This window comes from Cygnus olor, chromosome 2 (genome assembly GCF_009769625.2).
Source record: "Cygnus olor isolate bCygOlo1 chromosome 2, bCygOlo1.pri.v2, whole genome shotgun sequence".
Lineage (NCBI taxonomy): Eukaryota > Metazoa > Chordata > Aves > Anseriformes > Anatidae > Cygnus > Cygnus olor.
In genome coordinates, this window is record NC_049170.1 from 32,146,636 (window position 1) to 32,167,175 (window position 20,540).

A 20,540-nucleotide genomic window follows, 5' to 3' on the forward strand; every position below is an offset into this window, starting at 1 on the left:
AACACAACACAGCCGAGCGGCACTGCAGAAATGTGCAATACTGTCAGTTTCTGACCGCCCGAGGGGCCGAAACCCACCACGCCAGGCCCACAGGTGCCAACTTTCTCCACATGGCAAATGTCGCGGTGGAGCCCGCGGACGACGCCAGCCCAGAGCCACGCCACCACGCCTCATCCCCCTTCCCTGCACACCTCTGCCGTGCCTGACAGGAGGGTCGCGACCACAGGGCGAGGCACAGGTGCAGTTTCGGACAGGAAGGGCAGGCTGCCGAGAGGCATGAGATACCGAGAGACCTCTCCAGAGCCGGTCACTGCCTCAGGGGGAGGACACAGGAGCCCCGGGGTGCAGGGGGGAGCAGGGCCCAGGAGGAGCCCGGCCGCCCCCTCCTCCTCCTCCTCCGCCGCAGCGGGGCCGGACCCCGCCCGCCCCGTGCAGCCGCCCCACAGCGCGCCTCCCCCGGCTTGGTGCCCGGGCGCCTCCCGGTGCCCCCGGAGCCGAGGCGCTGCCCCACCTCCGGCTCCCCGCGGCGTTAGCCCAGCCCGGCCCGCCTGCCCCCCCAGCGGCGGCGCTGGGGATCGCGGCGCATCCCGGCGGGCTCCCCCCTCCGGCTGCCGGGCGGCTATTTTTAGCCGATCCTCCCCGTGTCGCCACGGGCTGCCATCGCAGCGCGCAGCCCCTCGCCAGCTGCCGCCGCCGCCGCCCCGCCTGCCTGCCTGCCCGCCTGCTTGCCTGCTTGCCTGCTTGCCTGCCCCGGCACGGCACGGCGATGTCCCCCTGACCCCACCGCCACCGCCAACTTTTCCTCGCCGCCCCTTCCCCACTGGAAGATGGCAGCAGGGGGAAGCACTGGAAGTTGCAGCCCGCGAGCGAAGAGATAAGGAAGGAGGCGGCGCGGGAAGGTGAGTGGCACCGGGATCCCCCGGCCGGCGCCCCCCGGCTTTGCCCGCGGCGCTTCGGGCAGCTTTGGGGAAGTTGCGAGCTTCCCCGTGCCCGGGCTGCCTTCCTCCGGCGGGGCCGCGGCCGGGGCCGGGGCCGGTCTCCTCGGGCAGCCCCGGCCGTGAGGGGCCGGAGCCGGGCGGGGAGCGGGGCGGCCCCGGCTCCCCTCAGCCCCTCGGTGCCCCCCGGAGCTGCCGGGGGTGGGTGGTCGGGGGGCGGTCGGGGGGTCTGTGGCTCGCCTGAGGTGGCTGGGTTTAGTCAGCGGTGGAACACGGCGTCAGTTAATCGCTTGTGCTTATCGGCACTGTAGGGAAATAGAAATACGCTACTTGTACCACACAGAACGTGTTCGGCTTTGAGAGACTCACCCCGAGCCCGCTGCAGTTTGCAGTTCGAAGTGCTCTGAAGAGGTCTAAGAACATCCTTAAGCTGCACGGGGGTGAAATAGGGAAGAAGTGTTTAAGACAAGCCTGATGCGGAGCATGAAGTGCTGAGGCGAATCGTGGAGACCTTTTGACACGTGAAAATGCATGAATGTGCTTTTCTAACCCCAAAGCTGTTGAGAATCTTTGTCATAAACAGCACGGAATAAGCACGGGCATAGAAAACAGGGAATTTAAAGCATATTTGTCTTTCCACATTGTCAGCTCTAGTTCCGTGACATTTCATCTCTGTGACAGAAGAATAGTTTTGTGACAGTTATTCAGGGTATAATTTGCAGGCGTACAAAGGCCTGTGCGCTTTGCCGAGAACTCCATGAACAAAAAAGGAAGGTATTTCAACATTAAGGTTTTTCAGACGCCCTCTCCTGATTCCCTCTGCCGTCTCCCCTCCCTCATCTCCCTCTTCCCCCCTCACCGTTCCCCAACAGCTTCCCTAGATCTTTCGATACTCGAAGTTATTTTTTTTTTTATTGTTTCTAAATTCTTCTCTTGTGTCCAATGCATTCCTGGATCGGTGGCCTCAGCCCACGTTTGTTTTGAACCCAGAACGCCCACTTTGTTCAGAGAGAAATGAGGGCTTGTTCTCTGTCATAGGACCAGAGCGCCCTTGGAAGGCAGTTCCATCCCCTCATACTACTCCAGTTGCATCATTATATGTATAACGTATATAAGTCTCAACTATATATAGCTTTCCACAGTCAATGATACAATTATGCACTATTTTGACACCTCTTTTTCATTATGCTGGCAGAGATCTGACCCAAAATGTTAGGAAAAAACCATGTCATGGCCCCAGAGGAAAGCTAGTCAGTCATATTTACCTAGTGCTGGTGCCAGCTTCTTCATATAAATATTGCAATAGCTCTGCTTTGTATGAAATTGGCATTGTCAGCTGGGAATTCCTAAAAGAGGAAACCATGCCATTATACTTCATGGTGACCAAGTTCATGCAAATGCAGCACCATAGTTAGTTAAGCCTACCCAAAACACCGCTCTCAGTGTCAGGTTGCTTTTCATTTTGGTATCAAAGTCTGTGTTTAATACACACAAATATTTTCAACCTGACATAAAAATGCCACTTTTCAAAGCAGTGCTGTTTGGTTTTCCATTAACCTTTTTTTTCCACAAATGAAGAACAGTCTGCGTGCTGAAACTGGAGTAGTAGTTTGTAAGCTGTTGTGTGTCTTCTGCTTGGCGCTCTCTTCCTGTGTTGAGAGCAGTTCAAATACAAAAGTGAAATAGTGTCCTGACTACGGAAGTCCCAATACATGCTTAATTTTGTGCAGCTATTCTTCTTTGAAAAAACAAACAAACAAAACAAGAAAATAATAATACTATAATAGAATGGTATATTTTCTATTATGAAAAAATCTAACATTAAAAAGAGATTATGTTATAAAACCTATCTACTTTCTAGAAGATATTTAAAGCAGAAAGTAATTTTCAGTTGTTTGTCTCACTACCCTAGATATTCCCATGGAAGTTGCTGTTAAAATATAATTTGGACACTGAAAATATTGATCAAATTCAGATTTTTCCATCATGAAAATGATATGAATCCTGGTATGAATTACCATGAATATTGAGAGTGACTAAATGTAGTTTCTTCATATTTGCCTAAAGCTTAGTAGGAGAGACATAGTTTTGAAAATAAGCAAATCATGTTGTATGTGAACTATTACAACTGATGAGAAATGACAAAAAAGTTGGGATGTAGCCGAGTGATCTCCAAAACGGTAAGTTAAGCACGTATTGACCAGACAGCCTAGCAGACTACCATTGTTTTATATTCCTCAACATTCAAACTAGCTAATTTGAAGGTATCTTGGGTATGCGTATGCAGGCTGCAATACAAAGTACGTCTGGTTTACAGTCATGGCTGAATCATGAAGCTGAGTGAGCTTACTGTTTCTCAGGAGTGAGGGTTTTTTCCCTTTTAGAGAAGAGGTTTGGGCCGGATTTGCTGAGAATTATATGCTATTCCCTATATGCATACGGTGTACGTGAATTTCAATAGAAATTCAAGCTAAAAAAATCGGTATGTATCAGAGTTTTCCAGTCTCTCCAAGTCTGTACAAGAAAATATTCTGTCTGTTGCTGCATTTAAGTAGGAAGGCGCATATTACATTCAATGAGTTATATTAAAAATAAAAAAGATAACTCACACTTAGAGACAGAACATTGGACTATTCCATGATAAAATATATTGTCATGCTTTGAAGTTTCAGTAATGATTTCTGAAGGAGTATGCATTTTCTCGGAGAAGGTTGCATTACTGAATCACTTAAGGTTAGACTGTTTACTGGAATTGATATGTAAGTAAGGCATTTTTAGAGCAAACATCTATTGATGAAATCACCTTTCATTTATTCCATTTGGTTTTGAGTTTGTGGATTAGTATAATCATATGTGATGGAAAAATTTGTCTCTTGATTGTGGTAACTTACCTGGAATGAATGCATTATATTGTGAACTTTGGCCCATGCTGGCTAGGACTGTTCTAGTGTTGACTTTATTATAGCAACATTTATAATATTATGAAGTAAATACATGTTACTCTGTATCTTCCTCTTCAAACAACTTAAAAGTTGAAATGAGGTAGTGCTTAACTTCTGTGCAAAAATACTGTTTTAATACCTTGAGTCCGTCTTAAAATCCTTTCCACTCTAAGGTATGATCTAACTTCCCTGGGAGCACATAGCCAAACTTTTCCATTTTTATATAACATAGTTACGTAACTTTTTGCCGGAGAAGTTTGTCAATGCAAAATGTCCATGTGAGTTCAGAAACTATTTAGAAAAAATCATAGAAGAAAAACATAGCAGGGGTTAGAAAGCATTGCAGTAACGGTTCTGGATCAGAATGTCCCTAACCTGCAGATATTGTGAAGACTTCAGTGTATTCCAGGGAGGTACCACTGCTTCCTCGCTCATCTGCTGTTGGGCATCTGGGGACAAGGCATGGGGCTGAACAGATCTGTGGCTTGATGAGCTCGGTTTTACTGTTCACGCATTCTTACACAGTCAAGATTGGCAAGATGAAATTATGCGACTCAGAAATCTCTTTATGAGGAAAAGAAACTGAAAAGTTTTGTTATACAGCCTTCAAGCTCAGAAATTTACTTGTCTGTGGCATTAATTCAATGTGTTACGTAGTTTATGAACCGGGCAGATAGTAGGAAGCAAATATTTATTCTTATTTTCCAGTAATTTCTTTGTGGTGGTGTTTTGCAATATAAATATTAATGTTTATCTCCTGCAAATTGTGATGCATTGTTGAAGTTTCTTTATAATGTGTAATAACTATAAAAATAGTTCAGTTTCACAGTTATTGCATAGCTGTAAACTATTTTTGTTCAAGGAAATGAAAGAGTCTTCAACAAAGGTAACTCAGAAGTGCCTATACGAAGATGACTGCTTATAGTACTTTTTCTATGTGCCCCCAGTTCTTCAGTCTTTGAGTGGAAGATGCTGGATTCTGTATGTCACCGTTTGATTTCATCTCTGAAGCACTTGGTCTTTGTTTTAAGTTTGTTTCTGTTCGAGACATGGAGCGCTCTTCCTCTAGAATGGATGACTTGGGGGCTTTGCTCAGAATTGAGTCCCCTGTCTAGCTCAGGCTGAGCAATCACGAGCCTCTGTAGTCACGCTGCGTGAGTCCAGCTTTTGTTTCTGTGCTGTTTTAACCTGGAAAGCCTTATCAAGAGTGTCTTGAAAAGGCTGCGCAGATCCATCAGAGAAACTGGCAATCCTGAAGAGTAAGTCAGAGTCTTGTGAGCATCCAAGGTATGAGAAAACTTGAGCTGTAACTTATTCATGAAGTAGGTGGTGTGCTGCACAGTGTCTGAGGTGCCTTAACCGTTTGATAAGGGTCTTCCATTTGCAGCACTGCACTCTGCCTGTCATTTGGAGCTCTGTAAGTTTTTGCAGAGGCTGCTGCAGCAGTGGTTTTCCCCATTCTTTTTGTGCTGTTCTTACACTGCTGTTCTCATGGCCTTGCACCTGTAGACCCTGACGCTACTGTTGTCAGCTTTCCCCTGAAAGTGACTCCTGCTGGTGTGAGACCAACCCCTTTTCACCATCGCTTTCTTGCACCTTGTTTTCCAGCTTTTAGTTTACATTAGGAGAAAGTCACCTGAGTGTCTGGTGAGTGTTGCACAGTAATATATGCAAAGCTTAACAGCCAGGTAGGTTGCTATGATGAGGCCATGATCAAAGACTGCTCCAATCAGTGCTAACAGCATTATGTGTGGGTACAGGCAGTAGGGAATTTGAACAGATCAGGAGGAAATTTGTATAGTTTCATGGGAAATTGAAAAGATCATGAGGAAATCTATGCAGTTAACATGAGTTCAAAAGCTATTTAGAAAAATTCATAGAAGAAAAACAGCAGGGGTTAGAAAGCATAGCAATACCAGTTCTGGATCACAGTGTCCCTAACCTGCAAATATTCTGAAGACTTATGATTGTTGTCTCATGTTCTTCTGTCATGAATGCCTGTGAAGAGCGTGGCTTCATGTTCTCGGTAACCTCGCAGGCACTGGCAGGCTGCTTGTAGGTCCTCCCAAAGCCATCTCTTCCCCAGGCTGAACAAACCCAGTTCCCTCAGCAGCTTCTCACAGGGTAGCTTCTGCAGCCCCTGACCGTTGTGGTGGCTTCTGCTGGACTCAAGCATCTGTCTTTTACTGGGAGCACCAAAACTGGGGGCAGTATTCCAGATGAGGTGTAGTGCTTGAGTAAAGGGGACTCCTAAAACTCCATGGTGGTAAATGTACCAATTGCTAAATAGCACAAGGTCTTGAAAATGTACAAATAAGGCACCGAGCAGAACTCTGCTGTCTTGAGACCATACAATTAATACAAGCTATTACATGCTTTGAAGAAATTATTACACCTTACATAGTAGAAACACAGTTTATTTGACAGTTCTTATCAGAAAAGTTCCTGAATCATGTTATTTTAGTAATGTGACATTGGAATTTTACTCTAACATACCTTGCATGTATTAAAATATTTCTTTTGTAGCCACATATGAAGAAAATGACATCAACAGCTTATATCTAGGGTTTCAATTATACAAAACTCTAATTACTTGAGTTTTTGACCTTTATCATTAAGTCTCTAGTGTGCCTAAATATTGAGCTGAAACCTTGCTTTAACAAGAGGTGGGTGAACTGCTGGCATGAAAGTAAGTTTTCCAAGGCAAAACTTTGAAACACTAAATTCCAAATGGAAATTAAGCAGCATGCACATAATAACTATATTTTTTTGTTTAAAGTGTACAACTTACTGGCATTTTGCCTGATTTATAGCTATTTAGTTGTTCATAGCTTAAAAATAGAGGGTACATACTGCTGACAATATACAATAGGTACAGGTACAACTTTAACCTTTCACGTTTCCTCTTTTGATAGACAGTATAATCAATATTGATTAATAACCTATTGATTAATAAGCTTTAATAACCTAAGCTGTTTTATTTGGGATATAAATACGTACCGTCTATAATCTCATGAAATGTATTATAAATGGGAAGTTCAGCAAGATGAGATGAAATAATATTCAACAGCTAAAACTGCATGTATGTTTAAGTTGTTTAGTTTTTACATGTACTGATGGTTGCAAACATAACTGAAGACAAGATAGGAAAGCTGCTGCAGTCGTGATCAGGGGAAGACAAGTGTCCACGCCAGGAGCTGCAGCTTGCTTCCCAGTGTTCGGACACAAGGAATCTAGGGTTTTGGTCTCTTAAGGAGTAGGAACTGGTATTAGAATAGTGAGTTTTATCATATTCAGCAGAAAATAATAGAATGGGCAGGAAAGAATTTCTTGATTTTCAAAGTTCAGCTGGTGTAATCTTCCCAAGTCCCCCCTAAATTGTTTTAAGACAGAACATACCATCTGGGAATAAGTGTATCACTGCAAACTCTAAACAGCAAAAACACGAGCATTAAATAATTCAGCAACCTATCTGAGATAATAAAATAATTCCTTACTCTTTACAGCAAGTATCTGAATATCACAAAATAATCTTTACAGGACCTTTGTGAGGAATGGTAGTTCCATTTTAGAAAGTCCTCTAATGTGGTCTAGGTCTGTTCAGCTGACCTCCGTCATCCTCACCAGGGGTCTAGCTGGAGGTTGCCAGCTAGATTTGGCCTTTGTGTATCTGTTTTTTCTTAGCATAAAAATCTGAGTAGATAGGGAGCCGAGGGCACCTGGAGTTCAATCTCATCAACAGGAACAGAGTGAAGATGTCGAGTTGGGACCCTGAACCTTTGGGCCGGAGAGCTTACAGTCAGAGGAGTCCAAACAAAGGTCCAAGGCAGAGGAAGGTATTTTCATTTGTAAACGGATACAGCCTGCAGTAGCAGCATGACAGTCTGTTCCTCTCACATGTGCTCGTTTGTTGCTGAAAGGTGGACGATTTGCACATAATACAGAGCACTGTTGAACGTAATGCGATGAAGAAAAGCTGAGTAAAACCCTTTAGAGGTGTTAGTTCTCCTATTTCAGACATAGTAGTTTCTTAATAAGATCTGTGAGTGACGTAAACATCAAAGGGAATATTCAACTGCTCTCAGTAAATCCAGGTTTCTTACACAAAGTCGCTTGGAAGAACATAAAGAGTCTGTATTTATTGTGTGCTATCATATATGCCTTGTCTCCCACTCTGGCTATACTTTTTTTTTTTCTTCCATGAAAGAAAGAAGTTAGAGGCCTGGTACAAAAATGCTGTTTTGTTACCTTTTAATCGTTTGGAATGAGACTGCAGAGCTTCCCTTTGATTAGAAAATGAGGTCAGTATTTGCTTTTTTGGTCAAGAAGCTTTCATCAGAAACTACTGAAAAAGCTGAAGGGTTAAAGTGATGAATTGGTGTGTAAGCCTAGGTTTTTACTGTATGTCAGTGAGGTGCTTGTGGCTGGAGCAGTACCAGCCTTTTACTGTGATGAGATTTCTTTTAGCACTTCTTAGAGCTGATAAGTCAGTCTTTTTTCCCCATATGCTAATGTATGTCATTGATACTGATTCACATCACTAGGTAAATGCACATTACAAAAGAGGACGGTAGGAAGGGGTATCTTCTAAACGATTTGCTAAGCAGGACACAGCAGCCTTAGGACTTTGATTGTAAAGGGCGAGGATGAGGAGTTTTGCCATTGACTATAATGAGGTCAGGATGTCACCTTTGCACGTGAAATTTTCATCTTTCCTAGAGATATTTGTATGGGGAGAAATAGGTAAGATAACACAGAGAGCTTGCTGAAAGCTCTGTTTGTGGTTCAGACTGACTTAAGATGTGCTGTGGAAGGCTGTAGTGTGGTTGTCTCTTTCCCAGCTGCCAGCAGAAATGGCAGGGAGCACAAAAGCTGGAGTTGAAACTAGTAGCAGTTAAGAGACAATTAGTACTGATATAGTCATTAGCTAAATGATTTAATATTGAAATGATTTAATTTAGACAGACCACCAAAGCAGTGGGCTTGGGGGTTGTACTAGATGGTCTTCAGAGGCCCCTTCCGACCTCAGCCATTCTGTGATCCCGTGAGCTACAAAAACGTATAAAAATAATTCATGATGATTGGTCTTTCCTATCTTTTGTCAATTACTACCTTCAAATAATGGTGAAGGATTTTTGTATGCACTCTTAAGACCATTTTCCCTACATCAACGTGTGCATGATTCTGTCTGTTCCATCGCTACTTTTCCTTATTGTTGCCTAAACACAAGCTTGCAGCTTCTCCAGTGTGTTTGGATTACATGCAAATGGGGTGTGCTGGTGGTATACATGGGAGACTTTCTTGGGCACCTGACAAATTAAATCCTTTTTTTTCCAGGATGTAAAGTAGCAAAACAACTGCTTCCAGAATTCACTGCAGTTTTTATGCAGTCTGTTTACATTGCGTATGAGAAACGTGAAAGCGCTGATTGACTTTGTAGTGAAAAATCGGGTTTCACTTCTGACCCTTGTCATTTGCAATGGATCCTCTCCACTTACGTATCCTCAGAACGGCCTTCTGTACTTCTGGAGAGAGTTGCTGGGATTTTTTTTCCCTGTGAAATCTGCGCGCATCATTTCTCATCGCTCCTTTCTTGTGGAATGTTTGTATCGCTGTCTGTGCTTGGAGAGGGGACAGGAGACACAACTGAGCCTCTTCCTTTTTCAGGTGACGTTTGGACCATAACTTAAGATTTGTGCATAGAAATGTCAGAAAGATCAAAATACATTTATGTATAGATAATGAAGCAATGTAATCAATTTATTGTCATATTAAGAAAAAAAAGTATCCTTTGTAGTGTTTTCAGTGTAAATACTTCAGGAGAGAAGATGGTAAGGCTTATTTTTCATATTTTAAGGCTACAGAAATATAATCAAAAGAGAAGGAAGCTAGATTAAAAAATACTTTAAATTCTCCTTGCTTACTCTGATGGAGGATGATTTTCTTGCATGAAATTGGTTAGCTATGTGATTTGTAAGCTAAAGTATTTCACTTTGGGTCCCTGTTGCTGTCGTATGTATACTGTGATTTTATATTGTTCTTCTTTGTGAAAGAGAACACTACATAGCTTCCTGCTCTAGATGTGTTAAATCAAGATAATAAAAGGACCAAAATTTGTCATTTATGGAGTATAGTCATATTCTAAAGTGTAGGGGAACTGCATATACAGATTGCCAAGGCCAGAACTGAAGTCTAATCTATTTAATTTATTTCATTCATACTTGCTTTTTTTTCCTTTTGTTAAAGTTTTACATCAGGAAGTGATCTGAACGATGCGCTATGCCCATACAAATCAAAGCAAAGGCACTGACTTTTCATCTTGAAAACAGATTTTCTTATGCAAGCAATTATTCTCATGTCTGCAGACTTTTTCCACTAATATTGTTGTTTCAGGTGAGCAAAGGAATAATTAACTATACTGATATTAATGGAGTTGATATTACTGACACACATCAAGGTAAATAAAAGTCAGAATTTGACTTGTATCAGGTTGAAAATGTGTTAGCTAGAGATTCAGTCTAATTATACTAAATTCAATCTAACTCCTTGTAGTCATCCAGACCTCAGAATTCTAACAGTAATTGGATTCTCATACTTTGGGTAATTGTAAAAATCTGAAGCATAAAGTAAATTTGGTGGAAATTTTCCTGTAAAATTTATGTTTCTGGAAAATAAGCACTGTTTAAATAAAATTTCCCTTTTTCATCAGAGAGCTTTTGTCAGAAACTAATAATAAAGACGTGGTTAATTGATTAATGTGAATAATCAGTGTGTAACTATAGGTTTTTCACCTGTTTTATTATGTATTACAAAACTTTATTATATAATATAGGAGTACAGAAGCTTCACCTTTTGTTATGAAAAGTACTAATCATAGTGTTTCTGTTGTGAAGTATGATCTACATCTGAATTCTGTAGGTTTACTGTAGGATAGCGTAGTGTTGGCTGTACCATCACTAGAATTATAAACATAGATAAAATTTAAGGCAGTAAGCATTAATGCTACGTAACAAATCATACTTGAAACCAGATATGTTTCATTCTGCATCCAGCTGTACAAAATGTATTGCTTACAAACGAAGAGTAATGATGCTAGAAGAAATAAAGGGAAGTTTTAGAGAATGAAAAATATTTTATTTTTATCCTCTGGAATGGATGAGGAAGCTCTTTGTTTTAGTAACTGCAACTTTGTTTAGTGCTGTGGTTCCCATTTCCTGATGGTAATAGATTGGAAAGCTGTCATTTCACTTAACATTGATTTTTTTTTTTCTTTTGCAATGCATCCCAAAATTAATAGAAGTTTTTCTGATTTTACTGCAGGTCTGTAGTAAAGGGAGAAAATAAGTTTTGTTCTAAGATTTGTATGTAAGAATAAAAACAGTAAAATCTTAACTATTTGAATAGAAGTGAATATTTCCTGGAAGAAAACGGAGGCTTTGGAATTGGATATAAAGGCTGTAACAAGCGACTAGATTAATCTAGATCACAGTGGTTGGTGATGACTAGAAAATACTCGGAGCCAACGAACATTACTGCCAGGGAGGTATCACCTAGGAAGAATAGGAAGTGAATATGCAATCAAAGAACTCATCTCCATCCTGCCTCCAACCTCACTCTAGAAACTGCAAGAAGAGGTCTCTACAGAACTGTTCTTCACTGCACAGTATTTTGGGTCTGTTCCCGAGTTTCATTTTTTTTTTTAATTTCTCGCTTGGTCAAGAGTTATATCAAGAGTCATACCAACACCTTATGTACTGCAGGTGGAAAAAGAACCTTTCATAAATATGTAGCAAATCAGCTAAACATTGAATTGGGTCTCAAAGGAAAAAAAAGTCACTGCATTTTTGTCATTGGTAAAATAACCATATTCACATCATATGCTGGAAATACATAAGATGTACAGAATTGAGTACCTTATACCTGGATAGGTAATGGCATCAAATAATAGCAAAGCCTGATTGTTCCTGGAATTTCTGAAGGCCCACTCCGTTTTGGTCCTGAGCTTTTAATTGGAAAGAGTCATCATTCATGTCCCAATGGAAATAAACTCAATTTCATAATATAATAGAATTTATTTAATATTCAATGCATAATCCCTGAAACAAAAAAGGGATCAACAGAAGAGCCCTCCATTCTGTGTAAGGCTGTGAAATCTGCCATTTTGTTATAGAATGGGACGTATTTTCCCTTTTCTCATATTAACCCAGAAGGCAATTACGGTTTTGAATGCATGAGCACTGGAGACAATTTGAAGTCAGCTACATAACTGAAGTAAAGAAGCTGAAGGACACTTTCGATCCTTTTTTAGGTGTGAAGAAACTGTGGCCTCACCTCTAAGAAAAAGTGCTAAGCTCTACTGTCCTCTCTACAATACAGTTAAATGCAGTTAATCTGAATCTGCTGTTGCAGTAGTGGAGGAGGACATTTTCTATGTGATTCAGGCAAAAAGAATGTTTGTTTCTTTATAATTTTATTCAAATTTCAATAACCCTCTAATTACTTTGTGCAGTAGGCACAAATACTATTTAGATAAGCAGGATGTTGTGACTGTGCCTAAGCACGTAGAGTTTCATCTGTGACTGCTCACGAAGGCTGGAGTTCATCTTCCTGCCCAGAGAAAAGTTTGATGCCACTCCAAAACTCTGAGTCTGAATTTAGTTGTGATGAAGTTGCTCTTGATTATAGGACTAATTTCCCTGTATATACAGCTTTGTCCTCTGGATGCTCAGGCCTGCATTATAAGCTACTGCAGCTCTGTAGGCTCCTCGAGATACCCAAGCATTGTCAGGCATGCAAGGTGCTGACAATATTGCCCAGTGATCCATGAGGCAGGGAAGCACGTTACCCAGATTTGACCACATCCCACTCGTGTAACACATTCAAAAGCAGTTTTGCTTTACAATCTGCTCCCTGTGTCTCTGTTCTGCAGGTCTGTAACTTCCCACGTGATTCTGATTGTTTCCTTTCTCGTGGCCATGAGAGTAGGTTTAAATGACGGCTGGTGTATTTCACACACGGGGGACACAGGTGTCCAGGGCCAGTTGTGGTCTTCAACTTTGCAGACTGTAAAATACATCCTGGATAGAAACCTAGAGACGGGAGAGGAACAGCAGGTTTGAAGCAGTGCTGTAAGGCTGCATCTTTGTTTCACGCCTTTCTAGACTGAGTTGAATGCTAAGTGGGCCCAGACACTCTTGATTCAAGTCTCCCTCCTTCAGACTGGAGTGGACACTTGAAACTCCCAGTAGTTACTCTCTCTATTTATGGCAAAGCTGCTTCGTTTGATGATCTGTCCCAGCCAGACCCAGGCAGGAGGGAGCTGACATAGCAGTGCCTCAAGTGTGACAGCTGTGTTTGGTCTGAAATCAAGCCTGGAGGCCTTGCTGTATAAGAAGTTTTACTGTTTTGCATTTCTGAAGCAGTTTGGTGCCTGCTGAGCTGCAGACAGGCAGTTCCAGCAGAGTGCCGGGAGAACTGGCCTTTCTAGAGCTGCCCTCCAGGCCTCACAGTGGGACTCGGGATGGTGGTGGCAGGGAAGGACCAGCTCTGACTTCTTGGGGTCTCAGCTTCCATGGCATAGCTGCTTGGGCACCTTGTCTGGCAAATACCTAAAACAGCCCCTGAGCTTTAGGCAGAACCGATTGAGCTTTATCCCTGAACTTCCTTTCTGCCCAGCTGACAAAATTAGGAGCTAGAGACACAAACTTAATCTAGTTCTTCCTCAGTACCTCATGGGAAGTCAGTGAGATCCAGGGGACTTGTCTGAGAGGCCTGAGGACCTAGAGCTTGTTTGTAGGCTGGGCCTCTGGTGTGGGTCCGGGAGAATGCCCTGGAGCAGGAGGAGATTATGTCTGGAGATTATGAAGATACCTGATGATGCTGTAGGACACACTGCTGGCAGCCTCTGAACATGTCATATAGGGCTTCATGGAAGGAGCAGATGTGGTGTGAAACACACGAGGTGGTCAAAATTTCTGGCTATTAAAGATGTTGAACTTTTTAAAATTGCAATTTAGAATGGTCCCTTCTTCTGGATTGCCTGACATTGTTCACGGTCCTGGTGTATGAACATGAAATTTTACCAGTAGCTTCCAAACATGGTTCCCAGATTTCGTTATTGCTATAAATTCTGTATCTTCCTGACTTGAGCCAAGGTATTTCCTTTAGAAATGAAGTGGCTGCTTCAGATTTTATACATAACATTTAGTAGAGGCTTGCTAAGGGGAAGGTAAGATATGATGGCTTGGCAACGTGGCAGCAAACCTTTTATTGTATAGTGCTATCCCTTGAACAGATCACTTATTTTCTCTGTTTAGAGGGACTGTAACAATTTGTTGGTTCTTCTGTGGCATTGATGGATTCTTCTGTCAGATCCCATTTTAGATCTACATCCTGAAATGTAGACATGAAGACAGGCTATAACGTGAAAAAACACCTTGATTCAGTTTTCTAAATTGATCGGTATGTGAGAACCCAAGCTTGAGTCAGGTTTAGGCTTCTAAATTATTTATTACTCTTTAAAAAAGCACCTGTAATCAATGGTTTGTATTAACTGGTTTCACATACTCACCTACAGTTGCTATGAAAAATCCTAGTAAGCAAGCAACCAAATGAAAAAATAAATGGCTCTTTACTCCTTTCTTCCAAGTGAGCTTTTACTTTTTCTGGATTAATGCTTTTTCAAAAAATACAACTTTGTCTTTCAAATTCATCTTTCAAGCTACCTGTTTTGTAAATCTTCTCTTTCTCCCACATAGTTTCTCCTTCTCCATTTCCTGAATGGACTGTAAAAGCATTCATCCGGGGGTCACTTCTCCCTGGAGCAGTTCATACTGTGTTTTGTCTCTGTGTCCCAGTCATAGCCTCTGGTGAATCAGTGTTTGTGGCTTAAATTCTTATAGAGATTTTACTTTTCTCTCCCAAGCGCTTCTATGAGTTTTGAAAAATTTTTGTCTTAGAACTCATTAACACAACATTTTTTGTAAAAATATTTAAATACCTACAATTTAAAATATTTCAGCTTTTTCCATTTGCTTTATTTTGCAGGGCTTTAAGCTGAATTTCTTTCTTTTTAAAAATTTCATATATTTCTAAAACAAAATTAATGCAGTTGAAAGTATATTAAAGTAGTGAAATATATCTACAACAGGTTTCAGCAAATGCACATTTGCTAAATGAAAATTTGAAGCAGCTATTTATTAAAGCATCTGGTGCAACAATTTGTGAAAAGACCTCAATACATTGTTACTATACATACATGAAATATTATTGAATATGATATATTTGTACATACATACAATATTATTTTCTTTTTATAAGGTAGATTGCTCTGAATTAAATTCTTTTTATTTTTCTATGATCTTAGTTTGTAGACATTCTCTGTAGAGAAAATAACTCTTGCTAAGGATGGTCTGGTATCATCCAATATTTGTATCAATTTTAAAAAACAACTCATCAGGATTGTATACCACTGATGGTGCGACCTCATTGCATTGTTGTAGAACTTGATTTCTTGTCTGTCCAATTTATTTTTTGTTTATTTTCACACTTAATGTAAATGCTAACTAAGATAAAGGGAAGATGTCACATACCGCAAATGGAATATAAAATGCAGTGAACAAATTGTAGTCTGCAACCAAACTTCATGTGTAAATCCATACTGTGATTTGATGTTTTCAGAAATACATGTGTTTGTTAAATCTGGTCTTTTACTTTGAAGTTTGTTCCTTTCAAATTCAGATTTCATAATTTAGAAGTTGGTCCCGCAGAACATTATACGCTCAAGTACTTCAAGCGAAACCAAGAACTGACACTTTCAAAGTGTCTATGACAGATACTAGGCTTCAGTGTGCTGTAGAAGTAGTACTGTAAAGATGCTTTGTTATTTGTGATATTTTCAACTCAACTTGATTATGGTACTATTCTGTGAACAGTTGCCCCTCCTTTTTTTTTTTTCAGATGTAAGGAGGTTGAATAAATTTTCTCTGATTTTTACTATTGTTCTAAGCACCAGCAAGATGTAATTGCATTTAAGTTTGTTATCCCTTTAGAGAATAAATCAATTCCTTTGTTGGTATAGTTAGCCAGTCCCTTTCAGGTAATAAACTTGCTGTTCCTTTTATTATATAACACAGTTATGCCAGCAATTGCATTTCTTTTCTTTCTTAGAGGCAGTTAAGGGCAAAACGGGGCTCAAATATTGTTCTGTAATTGAATAAAAGCTTTTTTTTTTCTGTTCTGGGATTATGCTGTACTCTTTGGGGGGAAGAGGAGGAGAGTTAGGTATACACCTAACGTCATGCTCATATTTAGTTTCATTGATTGTTATTTGGATGACTTGGAACAAAGTTTGTCCTTGTTTGATCAGGGCTTTAAGTCTCGTAAAGAATGCACATTGTAAATGTGTTCACAGTTGCATAAATGCAGGTAACGAGTCCCAAGGGGCAGATAAAGACCACAGCATTGTGAATAGAACAACCTGTAATGAGTACATTGACCCTTTCCAAAAATCAGTCAAGTTTGAATTAATATTAGGCAAACTCCTTTAAAGGACTATAGTAAGTCAACACATCAAGCAGTGTGCATAGTACGGAAGATGTGAGAGACAGGAACACGGAATATAAAAATAGGGAGAGCTTAACTCACTTGCTCCAAATGATGGGAGCTTGTAAATAATACAATTAACCAGAAATGTTTGAAAAATGGATTCAGTGTGTCTGAACAAGAGAACCAGAGTACACGTTATTTTGTTTGGAGGTGCTGCACTGTGCTTCTGATACGATGTTAGACTGTCTACTGTTCTGCCACAATCAAAGCAACCTGTATGGGAAATCCAGGGTTCAAGTGAATGATATGGCAGCCCTGGGCAGAGTGAATTTGATCGCTGGAAGAAGTGGTGTTGAAAAAGGCCTTGGAATTTTTGGTAACAGTCACTGAGGAGCCAGCTCTTGGAGCCTTTCTGATAGCTCTGACTTCTGGAGCACCTGTTGTGGCCAGCAAAAGGACTTCAAAGATGTCTATAAGCTATTCTTTAGTCATAGTTGTGCAGATACTTCACTGAATATTCCTGATGGCATATTGCAGTCTTCAAATGTATGATTATAAAAGCTACCTCTATTGTTCAGGATCAATAATTCCAGTAAGTGAGCCGTGTCAATTTGTTAACTTTGAGCTTTGCCTCTGAGGTGGAAAATAATGTACGAATGTAGGCAAGTTATAAAGAAAGAGAAGAATCTTTATTACTGTTTCCAATTAAAACTACTTTAACTCAAGTAAAAGATGTATATAATTTTCATATAAAGGGCCAGACATGAATTCTTAAGGGCAAGACAGTAATAAAAGTATTAGCAAACTCTTCTTTAAATTCATGAGGCAAAAGTACTGTAAATAAAAAGTAATAATTAACATTGAAATATTAATAATTATGGTAATAATAATTAACATTGAAATATCTCAGTCCTGTCTCTAATGTATAATGATCAGTATCATGAAGTCAATGTGTAAAATACCAAAAACTAAGTCAATATGAGATTTAAATCAGCTTCCTGTGAGTCATTCCTAAACTTGAGTGGAAGACTCCTTCAGGTAGTGAAAAGCAGGGAGCCTTGGTCATCAGAGCTTACAGTCCTTAATAGTTCTGACCTTTAAGACCTGTCCTATCTGACCTTTCCTTATCTATAAAATGTTTTTGGTAGTATTTTCAAAAGTACTTGGGGTTTATGTTTAATTTTCATCACCAAGTTGAGAGGAATGTAAGTCATGTCAGCCTGGTTCTGCTCTTGCTGCTGAAAATTGAGGTTAAGTATTTATAAATAGTGTAAGGAGAAGATTAGGGTTGACATTCAGTTGCTTAAATAAAAATCAGGATCTTCTAAGTGACTTTTTAAGAACAATTGGATGTTGGAAGAGGGCTGTGACTGCAGGGTGTTATCATGTAAATGATGAGACTAGGAGATAAAGCATAAATGAAGAGGATTGGAGATCAAAAATCTGCAATGCTTTTATGGTGGGTGAACGGAAGAGGAGACAATGCTGTGGAAGAAGAGATGGTTAAGGAAAACTCCCTAAATGTGAACTTAGATATAGCCAGCGTTCCATTGTGTCTTAATCTCAAGAGAGCTTTCACATAGAAGATGTGAAAAGGCATTAGAAGGGTATTTTTTGTTTGTTTTTTTGAAAAACAAATAGCTGCTGAATACTTGAAAGTGATGTGAGGGCAATGTGTTACTGGTGACTAAAGGCTGCTATTCACTGTAACCTTTAGTTAAAGTAACTACACTTTAGTAAAGTTACTAAGAAAACCTGTATGTAGCTTTCTTTTTTTCCAAGTCTTGAGTCCCTTTTCCACTCCCCAAGTTAGTTAGGTATTGACTTGATGTAGTGATAGGCAAAGAAACGTAGTGTTTCAGATAGTTGGCCCAAACCACAAGGCACTTTCAAAATACAACTGAGAGTAAAATTTAACTCATTCAGTGTGTGGAAGGAATTTTTCGTGGTAAAAGCCTCTGAACAGGAGGTAGCTGTATTGGTGTAAATGTGACTTGTTCAGTGCTTGCTGTATTTAGAGGGATGGAGGAAGGGAGCGGCCTGAAAGCACAGGTAGGGGAATGGGTCCACACAGCATCTAGCTTAACCTGGGAAGCAAAAACCTAAATGCTGCTTTTCTTGGGCCAGATTATCCCGGAATTGTGTGCAAACCAGAAGGAGAATAAATTCTCTTTTTGGTGGCTCTCAACATGTTTCTCTAGATGGAAGATAGATGTCTCTCAGACACGTGTGCTGAAGGTTGGTTTCCTTTGTGTCACTTATCTGTGCATGCCTCTATTTCTCGGCCTACCTACACAGACATGGTTCTTTCACCTGACTGCAGAGGAGGTGGAAGTGAGGTGGCCAGCCCCCGTCACGATATGGGCTGGGCACCGAAATACCGATGCATCTAACAAGCATGAGGCCTAGGTATTCTGGGAGTGGGGGGCAGGCAGAAGGCAACATTGCTTCCTCTGGGTCCCACCCGGAGGAACTTCACTATGAGATGCGAGTGATTTGGAGGGGGCACGCAGCTAGCTCGCAAGGTCTCTGTTGCCTGCCAGCAAACTCTACTGTTCTGTTTTCTTTCATAGCTGGAGGATTCTGCTTATGGGCATGATCAGACTTCTTAAAAAAAATACTAGAAGAGTTGTTTTTCTGTTTCTTTTCTTCTGCTCCAAACATTTTTAACAGTGGTCTCAAATAGTCTCCGTGAAACCTGTCTAGACATGAATAAGGTATGGTGCTCATTAATTTCAAGTAAGACCAAAAATAAGGGTGGTATACTTTAATCTGTGAAATACTAAGATCTGTTTTGCTGGTTATTTTTTATATCTTAATTGCTTCTCTCTTAAATGCTACATAGTATTTTTTTTCCTTGTACAATCAATAATAGATAATAATAATAATAGATAGAGATTGCAGATCAGTTCTGATGTAGCGTGTGGACTGGATTTCCAAGGCAGGGGAAACTGTCCACTCCCAGCAATGAGTTCTCTGGAATTGCATAATCTTATTTTGCAAGCCAAGCCCTTAAAACAATTATTATTCTTGCTATTTTGTGAAATGCACCTAAAAGTGTGTATAGACGCAGCTTTTTGATTTCATTGCTGATACCTGTGCACTCTGACTGTGTGAAAACAGTGAAGGAAAATGACAATGTGAAAGATGCAGACCAGTGCAAACGCTCATTGGACAGTGCATAACTGCTGCATAGAATTGCTGTCATAGCTCCTTCTGCTTTTGTATATGCACCAAAAGTAGGCTCTTGTCCTGGTAAGTGGTAGGGAGGAGACAAGGAAAGGAAGGAGACGGTCTGTGCTGTTGAAAGATAGCTTTTTCTGATTTTTCTTTTACCAGGAGGTGAATGGACATTTCTAATGCGTTTTCCATCAAAGTGATTAAAAGTAACAAGCCTTTTGTGCTGCTTAGTTTGTATCAGTGTATATTGCTAGGGTCCAAGCCTTGCACTCTGGAAATCTGCAGTAGGATGCAGGCAGCTGTGCATCTGTTAATGCCCATTAAACACAACTGTTGGGGTGAGGATGAGAAGCACCTTGCATACAAAATGTTTGAGGATGGAGAACATGATGAGAATCTTTGTAAAGATCTACCTGAAAAAGTGTGTTACTTTTCTCTCTTCAGAATACAGAGGGGATGTATTCAAGGCAGATAGCTTAAAGTAAGATAAGATGCGAAACACGTTCTGAACAGTGCGGTTCCTTGACAGAGGGAGCTGTCCAGAGATAATGACAACAGCCAAATTATTTCAAAATCATATATTATAATAGAATCAAAATGAAAGGGTTTATTTCTTACTCTAATATCCTAAACATTAATAGTGGAAATAACATTTCCATCAGTGAAATAAGATCTACGATTCTATGTTGTGTTTATTATGGGACTGACATCTCATTTTGAAAGAGCAGAGTTTCAGCTTTCAATGACTCTCTCTAAAACTGAGGTTTGGCTGTGACAGGGAAACAGTAATAGTGCATATTTTTCATCAGAACAGCCGCTGTAGTTTGTAATGCATTTTCTTTGGCAAGTGCCCACAGTTAGTTATGACTTCCATGCCTAAACATAGGTCACTGAAGTCCGTCCTTCCTGAGGAAGAGGTGTCTTTCTCACTCATAGT

The 20,540-nt window shown here is 40.5% G+C and overlaps 1 protein-coding gene across 6 annotated transcripts in view; it reads left to right on the plus strand.

The window, feature by feature from the left end:
- Positions 1 to 620: 620 nt before the first annotated feature.
- The window catches only part of HDAC9 (histone deacetylase 9), a 480,477-nt gene continuing 460,557 nt past the window's right edge, over positions 621 to 20,540 (plus strand). For 3 of the 6 annotated variants that reach the window (XM_040545949.1, XM_040545950.1, XM_040545955.1), the window contains exon 1: positions 629 to 899. The gene's annotated coding sequence lies outside the window, so the exon portion shown is untranslated. Of the gene's footprint in view, positions 900 to 20,540 lie in introns of all 6 variants that reach the window. The other 3 variants (XM_040545937.1, XM_040545942.1, XM_040545957.1) reach the window with 2 other exon arrangements.